This window comes from Elaeis guineensis, chromosome 1 (genome assembly GCF_000442705.2).
Source record: "Elaeis guineensis isolate ETL-2024a chromosome 1, EG11, whole genome shotgun sequence".
Lineage (NCBI taxonomy): Eukaryota > Viridiplantae > Streptophyta > Magnoliopsida > Arecales > Arecaceae > Elaeis > Elaeis guineensis.
In genome coordinates, this window is record NC_025993.2 from 62,985,697 (window position 1) to 63,001,152 (window position 15,456).

Below are 15,456 nucleotides of genomic sequence, written 5' to 3' on the forward strand. Positions count from 1 at the left end.
CTTGTAAAGATCGGATGCTTGTGCAGCTTCAAGGGATCTTCTGAAGACATACAAAATTATCAGTTTGCTGGTGAAGATCGGCCCATGCAAAGATCTAGACTTGGAGAAAGAAAAAGTAAAATAGGTACATGATCCGATCGCTTGTTTATTTTTTATATTAAAATTAGATTATGCTAGTTTTTCATATGAACTAGATCCTTAGTTGTTTATATATGATGTGTGCATGTTTATAATTAAAAGTATTTTAATCTTATTCTTCACTGTATTTGATTTTGAAAAAGTTTTGAAATCTATTGCACGAGCACCTTAGAAATCCCAATAGTTCTTTTTGAATGGTGATCTTCATGAGGAAGTCTATATGGTGCAACCTGATGGGTTCAAAGAAGAAGAAAAGAAGCATATGGTATGCAAACTAAAGAAATCTATTTATAGGCTCAAACAAGCTTCTCGACAGTGGTATCTCAAATTTGATAAGGTTGTAACATCATTTGGCTTCACTAGAATATATTTGACTAGTGTGTGTATATGAAGGTCAGTGGGAGCAGAGTTATTTCTCTTATATTTGTTAGATTTGTACCCTAAAAGTTAATTATTGACTGACACATTATGTAATTTCAATGCTTAATCATGTAATTAAAATATTTTTATTATTAATAAAAGATTTTTTCATTCTAATCATATTTATGTATCCATGATTTATCCTAAAAATTAACAAAGATGATTTTTATATATTCTCAAAGTGTTGAGAATTTGAGACATACACCAATTAGTGATTAATTTCTAAATACTCACAATCAAAGGATCATCACGGAGAATAGTGATCCATCCATTCAAGATTGATACACGGTTCACCTTCCTTATGGATAGATGAGTCTCGAGTCTACAGTGTAGGAACATTGGAGTGAGGGTGCAGATGGTTGTTAGAGAATAACTTGCACTGAGCATGACTTACATGAGAAACCACATGGATGTCTACTCATTCGTCAGTAATTTTCTCGATGCTGCAGTAGTGTGAGTGGTCTTTTGACCTATGGTGTCATTGGCTATTCGCAGTGAGGCTACTAAATTTGACTACCTGTTTCCTTGGTCTCTAGCCATTCAAATCTTTACTGTATATGTTGGCTTCAGTAGGTTCAGGTTCGCTATTTGGAGTAGGATGCACCTAGATGGAATCTATCGATCTTTATAAAAAAGAAGAAATCCTATGCAATTTATGAGACTGAGTTTGGAAAGTCTTTGGCCAAAGCAAGTGTGAATACTAAAAAAGAGTTTTCACAGGATTCACAAATAAACTCGAGTCGAGCCAATCTAGCATATGACTGACAATAGGATCTGATGAGTTCTGCATGACCTTCATCAAGTCGGGACTCACAATAGAAGGATTGAATCATACGATAACTGTATCTAGAAGTTTATACTTTCATTCTACTAGGTTGTCACTACATACTGCTAAGTGTCACTGATGGATTGTGAGACTCATCAGGCATCATCTTGATGATCGATGACCCTCAAAGGGTAAAGTTGAAATTGTTCTAACCCATTGAAAAGAGTTTCGATGATATTATGATGGAGATTATAATATATCTCACTACCAGATAGAATGAAACCTATAGGGTCACACATTAAAGAATTTAATCTTGAATTTGCCAATTGGGCTTATGAAGTTCTAATTGGGTTAGGATTTATTGAAATCTTATTAGGTTTAAGAGAACCATGCTAGCACATGGTTAAACCTAATACTTCTCGGGCTTCGATTGGATTAAGTCCATTGCATTGAACCTAACCTAAATCTATTAGAATTTAGTTGGGCACCTAATTATAAGCCCAAGAAGATTAGATTAAGTTAATGAGTTGGCTAAATTATCTCCTCGTTATCTTCTTATTATCTCCTCATTATTTCCTAATGTAGTATGAAAATTTTGAAAAGATGTGGTGGCACCTTTCTCCCTTTTTAACAGGACTAAGGGGTGCCAACCCCTTGGATAGTGTAAGAGGGGCCTGCCCCCTCTTGTGGCTAGGCATGAAAGGGGAGAGAGAGAGGGGCCATGCCCCCTCTCTTGCATGAAAAACCTTAGAATGGGGCACCAAGGGTTGGCGCCCCAACCACCTACCTTTCTTACTAAGGGGTGCCCACTTAGTCTGCCTTATCTGATTGGAACGCCCTATCTACTTGCCAAAGGAGGTGATAGCCTTTCTATTTAGGTCTGATTTTTTTTTAAAAAAAATCAGATTAAAAGGTAAGAGATCTTATTGAAAGAAGAATGCTCAATAAGCTAATTGCAAGTATATTGCAATGAAACTTTTCTTTGTAATTTTCTAACTCATGTAATGATATTTATTATTTGATAATAAAATGAGGTATTGATTTATCATTTTAGCTGCATCTTATTTTGTCTAAGATTATGATAAACCTCAAAGATTAGGGTAATAGTTTTAGAAGATATGAATGGGTTATACTAGTGAGACTTAAAATTTTAAAATCCTAATCTTAAATATTCCTGATCGTCGGAGCATTAAGTTAAGGATTCATATTCTGAAAAGACTGACATATCCTATGTATGCTCGATGGATAGGGTGGCAGATCTCACTAGCCACCTGTGTATGGGACACTAATATAAAGATGTGGGTGCTTCTTTGAAAATGAGTTCACTGAATTGACTCGATGATAAGAAATATCTTATGGAAGCCTTACTTGCATGTCAAAAATGGTTCTCCAAATAGAAGTTGTGCAAGTGATCTTTACACCTGAGATCACCATAAAATCTTGTATACATAAACCCATATTTTGATTCATACCCAGGTATGATATTAAGACATGTACGGAATGTTTTGGATATGGTGGAGTGTGTATGAAGGTTATGAGTTGGTCAATATAGAATGGATCATTCCTAATAAGAAGAGATCGCATCCTGTATATTCTCATCCCTATATGACTCAAAAAAAATCTTTTGGCCAAAAGCAGGAAGAAGATTAAAAAGAGTTTCTAATGCTTCATCATCAGAGTCATCATTGGTTAATTGAGAATCGATATGAATATGTGTTTGAGTTTGACATAATTCCATACTTATGAACATATCTAGGATGCAGGGATGATCAAAGGATTGAATTGCACGGTAACTTACCACTGAAAGATATATTTGATATTTCAACCAAATTTCACATCTTCTAGATAGTCATAATATGTTGCTAGATGTTAATCTTGACTTATAGATTTGATTGAATTAAAGAGTTTAATTCGATCATCAATTTGAAAAGATTTTAATTATTGAACTCGGGTTAGCTCGATTGGATCTAAATCGGTTAGATTGGAATCTAATCAAATTCAATCAACTTGTACTTGGATCTATTACTAGTTAGATGTGAAATTTAATGGGTCACACACATATATAAATTAGCCAAGGACCCTTTTAATAAGGTTGATTAAAATTTTAGATTCAATCAAGGTTCTCGATAAGCATGCTAGCATGTGTGGAAACCCTAGCTCCTTGGGAGATTAATTTGATCTCATACATTGCTAATTAGCTAACTCAATTTGGTAAACAAATGGGTCAGGTCATGCCACCTAGAAGCAGTCTAAAATGAGGCACCACATCTTATGTTAATGCCAAAAAATGGGTCAGGTTGTGCCAAGAGTCCTCTTGGATGAGGACTCTTGGCACAAAAAATAGTTTGCATGCGTGTGTAGGCGTGAGCAGAAGGAGGAGTCCTTCTGGCTTGGGATTCAGATGCATGTGGTAACCCATATCATCTTTCATCCTCTAGTGCACATCTTAAAGCATGAGATGGATTTTTTCTAGAAATTATGGGGTGGAGAAAAAATTGGAAATAAAGGATCTCTCGCTTGAGCGTGGTGAAGCCTCACATCTCTTTGCATTTTGGAGAGTCTTCTATATATCAAATATGTTTAAATTAGAATGTCATCTATCAAATATTATTCCAAATTTGATCATCTATTTTATGAATAATTTTTTAAAATTTTTCCAGACTTATCAGAAGGCCAAATGGATGCCAAAAGCTTCCCTCGCATGCGCACATGTGGTGATAAGGAGTTTGCATGAAATGATGTGAGAACACATCCTTTCATGAGAATTTTTATCTCTTTATTAGGTGATCTGAAATTAGGATTGAATCCTATTTCCACATGAAAAATTTTGGATTTTTCTGATTTGAGAAGGGATACAAAAACATCCCTTCTCTGGTCATGCACGCGGGGGGATGTGATGATAGACGTATCATTAATAAGAGTCCTTCTGCTTGAAGGATCTCTTATCTCTGATATTCAGATCAGATAAAACTTTTGGATGGGATGTGTCCTTATATTTGGGTGTCCCTCTGATGGGTATAAAAGGGCCTGGGTGTTGAGTGTTCGAGGTATTCAGATTTGCTTTCCAATTTCTTTCCATTGCTTTGCTTTCTTTCTTACAACCCATCTTAGTTTTAGGACAAGGCTTTGAGATTTAAGATAAAGCCTAATTTGGCCTAGACAAGGTTGGAAGGGTCCTAAAGAAGAAGATTCAGAAGTATAGAGGTGGTCCTATGAGAATCGAGTCAGGTTCTTAGAGAAATCTGATCGATACGAGGTTAGTCGAGTTCTAGGAGCTAGAACTCTTGAAGCAAGGTGAAGGAGGAGTGCTATCTTTGGTCCGATTTTCGTGTGGATCATCATTGGAGGGAAGACACTTGAATACCTTATGAAAATTGGGATTAGCACTATAGGTATTTTTTTTATCCAAGTTTAATTCAATTATACTTTGATTGTTATAGTCAAGAGTTTTTGGACATTAGGATTTCTAGTGTGTCAGGTGTTTTGAATGAAAATTTTAAACACTTAGCCCTTCTGCTGTATCACCGAAACCCAACAGTGGTATCAGAGCCTACTTTGATTTATAGAATTAAAGGTTAAAATATTATCTTAGTTGTGATCAAGCATGGGTTTTTGGTTTGGTTCAAGTCGGGTCGATGGTTGAACCCAATTGAACATCCAAACCCTAGCATGTCTTAGAGATATATTTTAGATACATAATATTAAAAGCATGATGTATGTATAGAATCTTTCTTAGTAGCTTAGTACTCAAATTGGGGTTCATCACCAGATCGTCCAGTCATAAGAGCAATTAGGATTTAAAGATCCTCTCTTCCCATTCTATGGGATACTCTTATGACGTGTAGGGGTGTCACTGTGATATCCCAAGAAGAAGAACAGTGAAAAAAATATTTTATTTTCATGTATATGATATGCTTAAGATACTTTATTATAATCAGGTCATATGATTATGATTTCATATCTTAGGGATATGAATAGATGCCATGATTAGTCGTTATGTTTATAAAGATACAACTATAATAGTACATCATTATGATTGATTCAATTAGGATGTGCGTGAGACCATTAAAGTCCTCATAAAAATCATATTAAGTCATAGTATTGTGAACCAGTAGCTGACCTATTTTTTGAATTGATTAATCAATTGATGTTTAAGAAGTATTTCAAGTGTGGTGGTTCTTTAATTGATTCCATTTGCTGGCTTGGCCAATTTTATTGGTGTCTAAGAAAAGCAATGGGGGAACCCCACCAATTTTAACACTTTTCTGGCCAATTGGATTAGTTTGAATCTTGAATAAAGATTGCTCAATATTTTAAACACTACATATGCCTTCCTTCATGCCCTGTCAGTACCCTTCAAAGATCATAGTAGGTTTGTTGTGATATCCACAAGACTTGCTATGGGAATTGATGTGGGATTATCTTGGTACATATTATATGCTTTATAGAATATTTGGATATATTGCTTTATTGTGTTATCCATAAGAGCAACATTTTTTGGATATGGCTGTATGAAAATGAAGAGTCTGACTTAACTATAAAATATTATAGTCTGTTGTGATATCTACAAGGCTATGAGTATTTTTAGAGACAAGAATTATGTTGAAAATTGTATGAGATATAATTGGATAGATTTTTCTATCTTTGAACTCATTGAGGTTTGTTATAATATCCATAAGGCTTCATTGAGGGATTAGGGTCTCAACCCTATTAAGAAATCAGATTGGGATTTTTTGTTTACCATAGGAGAGGGCTATGGTATCCGATAAAATAATGGGAGACATAACTAGTTAAAAGACCTCATCTAGTTATATATATCAAATATGAGTAGTCTGCTTATACTATTACTCTTTATTTATGTAGATTTAAGTCTGTATTATGGTTTCTTTATTTTCACTGCATGAAACTATAAATAAAAATATATTGATCGATCCAAACTATGTGGATTGGTTGAGGAATTTGCAAATTAAGTTCGTACCAGAGAAGAACTCTGATGTTCTGGGTATTCCTAATCTTGGATCGATTAGTAATAATGAGAAGGCAAAATATGTCTACTTGTATTATCTGTAGCAAATTTGGACATTGAGAGAATAATTGCAAGAATTATCTTACGAGATTGAAGTAGAATGCGAGTATAGTACCAAAAAGTGTGTATATAATACAGACTTATTTTTCATTGAGTGGCTCAGATTCTGATACTTGGGTATTGGATACCACCTATGGATCACATATTTGTAATTCATTACAGCAACTATAGAATATCAAAGGTTTGAAAAGAAGTGACCTCAAGCTTTATGACACAAGTGGAGAGTCCATTAGCATAGAAACTGTGGGAACCTGTATGCTTGATTTACCTTAGGGCAAAACTTTAAAATTAAAAGTTGTGGGGTTGTCTTGGTGCATATTATATGCTTTATGATATATTTGGATATATTGCTTTGTTGTGATATCCACAAGGGCAACATCTTTTAGATATGACTATATGGCAATGAAAAGTCTGACTTAACTATAAAATACTATAATTTGTTGTGATATCTACAAGGCTATGAGTATTTTTAGAGGCAAAGCTTATGTTGAGAATTGTATGAGATGCAATTGGATAGATTTTTCTACTTTTGAATTCATTGAGGTTTGTTGTGATATCCATAAGGTTTCATTGAGGGATTAGGATCTCAACTCTATTAAGAAACCAGATTAAGATTTTTCGTTTACCATAAGAGAGGGCTATGGTATCCGATAAAATAGTGGGAGGCATAACTAGTTAAACGATCTCATCTAGTTATGTATGTCAAATATAAGTAGTCTACTTATACTATTATTCTTTATTTATGTAGATTTAAGTTTGCATTATAGCTTCTTTATTTTTACTATATAAAATCATAATAAAAGTATATTGATCGATCCAAACTATGTGGATTGGTTGAGAAACTTGCAAATTAGGTTCGCACTAGAGAAGAACTTGGATGTTCTGGATATTTCTGACCTTGGATCGATCAGTAATAATGAGAAGGTAAAAGACGTCTACTTGGATATTATCTATGGTAAATTTGGATATTGGGAGAATAATTACAAGAATTATCTTACAAGATTGAAGCAGGATGCGAGTATAGCACCAAAAGGTGTGTCTATGATACAGATCTATTTTTCATTGAGTGGCTTCGACTCTGATACTTGGGTATTGGATACCGTCAATGAATCATATATTTGTAATTTATTACAGCGACTACAGAATATCAAAGGTTTGAAAATAGGTGACCTCGAGCTTTATGGCGCAAGTGGAGAGTCTATCAGTGCAGAAGCTGTCGAAATCTATATGCTTAATTTACCTTAGGGCAAAATTTTAGAATTAAAAGACTGTTATTACAAGCCAAAGGTCATTAGAAACATTACTTCTATACCATTGTTATTAAAACAAGGCTATGAAATAAGACTAATGAGAAATGGATGCTCCATTTTTTTTTCTAATAAATTTTATGGCAGTGGTTATATTGATAACAATCTTTTAATTCTTGCACTTAAAAAAAATATTTTTTATATTAAAAAAATATAAAAAAAAGACAGAAGATGTGAATATCACATATCTCTGGCATTGCCGCCTTGGACATATTAGTGAGTCAAGGATAAACAAGTTATACAAAGAAGAATTTTTTGACCTGTATGATTATGAATCATTGAAAACTTGTGAATCTTGTCTCATAGGTAAAATGACCAAGACTCTATTCTTTGGACATAGAGAGAGAACAAAAGAGTTGTTAGCCCTAGTATATACAGATGTATGTGAACCGATGACAACTTAGGCTAGAGAAGGATACTCCTATTTTGTCATCTTTATGGATGATCTGTTAAGGTTTGGATATATGTATCTTATGAAATATAAATTTGAAGCCTTTGATAAGTTCAAGAAGTATCAAAGTATGGTCGAGAAATAAACTAAAAAAGTATCAAGATTCTTCAATCTGATCAAGGAAGAGAATACTTATCCAATAAATTTCTTGATCATCTAAAAAATAAAGGTATTCTCGCTGAATGGACCCCTTCTTATACACCCCAGTTAAATGGTGTAGCAAAAAAGAAGAATCGCACTTTGATGGATATAGTGCAGTCCATGATGTGCTTCACTGATCTTTCAATATCTTTCTGAGGATATGCCCTAAAGACTGCCGCATATATGTAAACAAGGTACCTTCAAAGTCTGTTGCAAGTAGACTATACGAGATATGGAAGGGAAGAATGTCTAATCTTAAACATCTTAAAATTTGAAGTTGTCCTGCTTATATCAAAAATATCTTTGAACATAAGCTTAGTGCTAGATCAGACAGGTGTAGATTTGTAGGGTATCCTAAGGAAACTAATGGATACTACTTCTACCATCCTACTGAATAAAAGATATTTGTTAGTAGGCATACCACTTTCTTGAAAAATAAGTTCATCTAAGAAGGAGGCAATGGGAGGAATATTGAACTTACAGAAGTTCAAAATCTACAAACTGATCCAGAAATACCTATGGTTGAACCATAAGAAGATCCTCAATCAGAAGTACCCAAGATGAGGTATATTCACAATACATACCTCCTCTCCAAAGATCAGATAGAGTACATCAAGCATCTCTGAGATATGATTTTGTCATTGAGAATGATAATTTGATCAACATCATTCAAAATGATGATCCACTGACCTATTCAAAAGCTGTCATAAGTAGAGACTCAGACAGATAGCTGGAAGCTATGAAATTCGAGAAGGACTCAATGTACACCAACTAAGTATGGACCTTGGTTGATGTGCCTGAGGGTGTGACCCCAATAGGATGCAAGTAGGTCTTCAAGAAGAAGATCAGAGCAGATGGCCAAGTAAAAACCTACAAAGCTAGGTTGGTGGCGAAGGGTTTCAAACAAAGATAAGGAATTGACTATGATGAAATTTTTTCACCAGTGGCTATGCTCAAGTCCATCAGAATTTTGCTCGCTATAGTGGCATTCTACGATTATAAAATCTGATAGATGGATGTCAAGACCGCTTTTCTCAATGATAATCTTTAGGAAGAGGTCTATATGACTTAGTCAGAGGAATTTGTCTCAAGTGGAAGGGCAAATCAAGATGCAAGCTAAAGAAATCCATTTATGGATTGAAGCAGACTTCAAGGAGTTGGAATATCCGATTTGGTATGACAGTCAAAGAGTTTGGCTTTATCAAAAATAAGGATAAACCATGTGTGTATAAGAATATAAGTGGGAGTGCTATTGTCTTTTTGGTACTGTATGTTGATGACATACTGCTCATTGGGAATGATATCTCGATGATTCAATCGGTCAAGACTTAGCTATCAAATAATTTTTTCATGAAAGACTTAAGTGAAGCATCCTATATATTAGGTATAAAGATCTATAGAGATAGATCTAAAAGGATGTTAGGTTTATCCCAATTATAGTACATAGATCTCATGTTAAAAAAATTTAATATGGAGGCAAGTAAGAGATGTTACCTACCTAAAGTCGTAGTATACGTCTCTCTAAGAAAATATATCCTAAGACACCAGAAGAGAGGAAGAGGATGAACAAAATTCCTTATGCTTCGACTGTGGGATCAATTATGTATGTCATGCTATGTACCAGGCTTGATGTAGCTGATGCTTTAGACATAGCTAGTAGATTTTAGGCATAGCTAGTAGATTTTAGGCTGATCTAGGGGAGGATAATTGAAAAGCTATGAAAAATATTTTGAAGTATCTAAGAAGGACTAAAGATATTTTTCTCATATATGGAGGAGGATCAAAGTTGAAACTAGAGGGATATACAGATTCTAATTTTCAATCTAATCTAGATGATAGTAAGTCAATATTAGGGTATGTGTTTGCCCTAAATGGTGGGGCAGTGAGTTAGAAGAGTTTAAAACAGCAGACAGTAGCTGACTCAACCATTGAGGCAGAGTACATCGCTACTAGTAAAGTGGCTAAGAAAGCTGTCTGGATGAAGAAAATTCATCATGGAATTAGGAGTCATTCCTCAGATTGAAGGATCGGTGCCACTCTATTGTGATAATACTGGGGCCATTATTCAAGCTAAAAAACTTAGATCTCATCAAAGATCCAAGCACATCCTCAGATGCTTCCACTCCATTCGAAAAATTATAGAAAGAGAAGATGTTGTCCTTGAACGAGTTGACACAAAGAATAATATAATAGACCCATTCACTATGATCATACCACAGTAGCTATTTGATCGCCATCTTGATTGTATGGGATTGAAATACAAAGGTGATTGGCCTTAGTGCAAGTGAGAGATTGAAAAAAAAGTATCCTATAAATCAATCGCAAGTATGTTGTGATAAAACTTTTCTTTGTAATTTTTTAACTCATGTGATGATATTTATTATTTGATAATAAAATGAGATAATGATTCATCATTTTAGCTGCATCTTATTTTATCTAAGATTATGATAAACTCCAAAGATTAGGACAATAGTTTTAAGAGACATGAATGGGTCATGCTAGTGAGACCTAAAATCCTAAAACTCCAATCTTAAATATTCCTGATCATAGGAGCATTGAGTCGGGGATCAATGTTCCAAAAAGACTGGCATATTCTATGTATGCTCGATGGAGTGGGTGGCAAATCTCACTAGCCACTTGTGTGTGGGACACTAATACAAGGATGTGGGTGTTTATTTATAAATGAGTCCACTGAATTGACTTGATGACAAAAAATATCTTATGGAAGCCTTACTTGTATGTCAAAGATAGTTCTCCAAGTGAGAGTTGTGCAAGTGATCCTTAGACCTAAGATCATCATGAAATCTTATGCACATGAATCCATATTTTGATTTATACCCAAGTATGACATTAAGACATATACAAAATATTTTGGATATGGTGGAGTATGTATGAAGGTTATAAGTTGGTCAACATGGAATCGATCATTCCTAGTAAGAGGAGATCGCATCCTGTGTATTCTCGTACCTAGATGACTTAGAAAAAGTCTTTTAACCAAAATTAGGAAGGAGATTAGAAAGAATTTTTAATATTCATCATCAGAGTCATCATTGATTAATTGAGAATTGATATAAATATATGTTTGAGTTTGACATAATTTCATACTCATGAATATATTTAGGATGCATGGATGATCGAAGGATTGAATTTTACGGTAACTTGCCACTAAAGGGTATATTTGATATTTCTATCAAATTTTATATCTTCTAGATAGTCATGATATATTGTTAGATATCAATCTTGACTTGTAGATTTGATCAAATTAAAGAGTTTAATTTGATCGTCAATTAGAAAGGATTCTAATTGTTGAACTCGGATTAGCTCGATTGGACCTAAATCGATTAGATTGGAATCTAATCAAATCAACTTATATCCGAACCTACTACTAGCTAGATGTAAAACCCAATGGATCACACACATATAAAAATTGGCCAAGGACCCTTTTGATAAGGTTGATTGGTATTTTGGATTCAATCAGGGTTCTCAGTAAGCATACTAGCACGTGTGGAAACTCTAGCTCCTTGGGAGATCAATTTGATCTCATACCTTGCTAATTAGCTAACCCAATTTGATGAGCAAATGGGTTAGATCATGCCACTTGGATGTAGCCTAAAATGAGGCACCACATCTCAATTTAACACCAAATATTAAGAGTCATCTTGGATGAGGACTCTTAGCACAAAAAATAGTTTGTGTGCGCATGTTGGTGTGAGGAGGAGGAGTCCTTCTGGCTTGGGATTCAAATACGTGTGATAGCCCATATCACCCTCCATCCTCTGGTGCATATCTCAAAGCATGAGATGGATTTTTTCTGAAAATTATGGGGTAGAGAAAAAATTGGAAAGAAATGATCTCTCGCATGCATGCGGTGAAGCCTTACATCTCTTTGCATTTTGGAGAGTCCTTCTATAGATCAAACATATTTAAATTGGAACACCACCTATCAAATATTATTCCACATTTGATCAGATATTTTATGAATAATTTTTTGGAATTTTTTTGGACTTATCATAAGGCCAAACGGATGCTAGAATCTTCCCTCATGTGCGCACGCGCAGTGATAAGGAGTTTGCATGAAATGACATGAGAACACATCCTTTCATGAGAATTTGTATCTCCTTATTAGGTGATCTGAAATCAAGATTGAATCTTCTTTCTATGTGGAGAATTTTGGATTTTTTTGATTTGAGAAGAGATGCAAAAACATCCCTTCTCTGGTCGCACACGCTGGTGGAATCAACGTATCATTGATAAGATTCCTTCTGCTTGAAGGATCTCTTATCTCTGATATTCAGATAAGATAGAACTTTTGGATGGAATGTGTCCTTGCATTTGGGCATCCCTCTGATGGCTATAAAAGGGTCTGCATGTTGGGTGTCTGAGGTATTCAGATCTGCTTTCCAATTCCTCTCCGTTGCTCTCCTTTCTTTCTTACAACCCATCTTAGTTTTAGGACAAGGCTTTGGGATTTAAGATAAAGCCAAATCTGGTCTAGGCAAGGGTTGGAAAGGTCCTAAAGAAGAGGATTTAGAAGTCTAGAGGTGGTTCTAAGAGGGTCGAGTCAGGTTCTTGGAGAAACCTGATCGATACGACTCTAGTCATATCTAGGGGCTAGAACTCTTGAAGTAAAGTGAAGGAGGAGCGCTGTCTTTGGTCCGATTTCTATGTGGATCACCATTGGAGGGTAGATACTTGGACACCTTGTGAAAATTGAGATTAGCACTACAAGTATTCTTCTTATCCAAGTTTAATTCAATTATAGTTTGATTGTTATAGTCAAGAATTTCTGGACATTAGGGTTTCTGGTGTATCAGATATTTTGAATGAAAATTTTAAATACCTAATCCTTTCACTGCGCCACCAGAACCTAGTACTTATGAGATAAGATCTAATCTTTTTAGCCTAATTGTATAATAATTTGAATCAGAGAAAGGCCTATATAAAGAGAAGGTCTCCTAAGGTTTTACAAGTTAGTCGCTTTCGATTAAAAATCCAGTTCTCTCTCTCTCCTCTCCACACCACACCCTCTCCCTCTTCTCTTTCCAACATCCAAGAGTTGGGCATCCCATCTTTCTACATGCCATGAGGTGAGGAGTTATTCTTCTACAGCAAGAAATGAGGAGAAAGAGGCTACAGTTCAAAGGTTGAAGTTGCAGTCCAGATCATTTGCTGATCAAGGTTCAAAAAGACATAAATCTTTCTTGAAAAAGAAAGATCTTGTTAGGAATAGTGTCCCAAAGCCAATCGTCAGCATGTTGACGGTTGTGCTTTTTGTTGTATTAGTACATGAATTATAAATTAATAAAAATTATTTTGATATTTTTCATCACAAATTATTTCATCTTCTAATGAACTCCTGTGTTGTGGTGAAGTCCTTAAAACTATTTAGACTCGACAAAGGAGGATTTGTCGTTTAGTCCTTAAACCTGTTCGCGACCAAATGATACGTTGTTACCAAGGATGACAACGTTTATCAAGCATAGATCGTTGTGTGCCAAATAGATTGATTGTCTTCTTAACCAAAGAGTGTGGAGACACTGGTATGGCATACAGGTGAGATGTAAGGGTACATCTACACTGAACGTGACCGACTCTGAAGCTATTTCTGCTGTCAAGATTTGCTCTGATGGGATATGGATATAACTGTCCCTCCGACCTGAGATCGCCATGGTGACTTGCAAGCAACTCACTGCACTTAGGTACTGGACTACCTGAATTTCTAATTCAGTGATGGAAGGCTGCTGGGTGTAGTCAAGTACTTGACTTGTCGGTGCGTGTGTCAAGATGGGATTGACCACTCCAATTCAGGAGCTGTGTACAGTCGTGTTTCAATTTAGCAAAACCTTGGCCAGGGTAGTCCTAGTGAGGAGTCACAGGACTGTTTGAATTGAACACGATTCGGATGATCTAATCAGGGTTGATGTTTAACCCTGAGTCGTCCTAAACACAGGGGTCAAAAGGGATGAATTATACAGTAACCATATTCATATAGGTTCTGAGTATTACGATTGTGACTATTCGACCTATCCAGATGTCGGGTAACATTGCTAGATGGTCACTTCGATTAGTACAGGAATTAGTTCCTGTGCTACCGATTTAGATTTGAACCTGCGGGGTCACATACATTAGAGGTTCCTATCTGATCTGATGGCTGATGAAGAGTCCTAATGCTCGTGGACTATGAGTCCTGCATATCTGAGACTCTGTGATCAAGAATCAGGATTCTTTGATCACGAGTTTCACACATTTTGGGTACCAGGGTCAAGAGTCCCACTGGTTTGGGACTCTTCGATCAAGGTTTCATATCGATGGACTTTGATACCCGATAGCCCATCAAATTTGGATTCAGTATTTATAAAAGATTTAATTAGTGATTTGATCACTAATTAACTCAATTTGATTGAGTAATTATTTCTGGATCAAGTCCAATTGAATTGGATTCAGTTGGGTTTGACCCGATTAGGTTAAGTGTTGACCTAATCGTCGAAGTGGTTTGGTCCCTGATTTGATCAGGGGTTGGGCTTAGTCAATTCCTGATTTGATTAGGATTTTATTGAGCCTAATTAAGTATAATTGTATTGGGTTTAAATTAGTCTAATTGGATCTAACTTATTTTAACTAAGTTGGTTCAATTAGGTTGATTTAAAATTAGAAACCACCTTGACCTCAATTCCCTGCGCCACCTCACTTCTTCTGCGCCCATTTGAATTCACGAGAAATAACTTCTTATAAATTTTCTCTCACGCAAAGGCCTTCCCACGCCCACACTTGTGCACCAATTATTTCGATAAACATGATTTGTTAGCCATTCAAATTCAAAGGGTGTTTGAATTTAAATGGATAATTAATCTCATGCGCCATGTCCTTATCCTTTTGTGCGCCATTTTCTTTACACGAGAAAGAGTTTCTCATGTAAACTCTCCATCCACAAGAGAGCTCACGGCCCTCTCTTCTCATGCGTAGAGTGGATAGGAATGAGTTGGTTGGCATTTGAATTCAAATTCGATTTGAATTCAAATTAGCAACCACTTATCATCCTCTCACACGATAAAAACACTGCAAAGATGCGGTCTTGCATCATTTTAAAAAGGAGATAAGAGAGGACGTGCGCACGGGATATCTAAAAAAAAGGGTGGTGTGAGAGAGG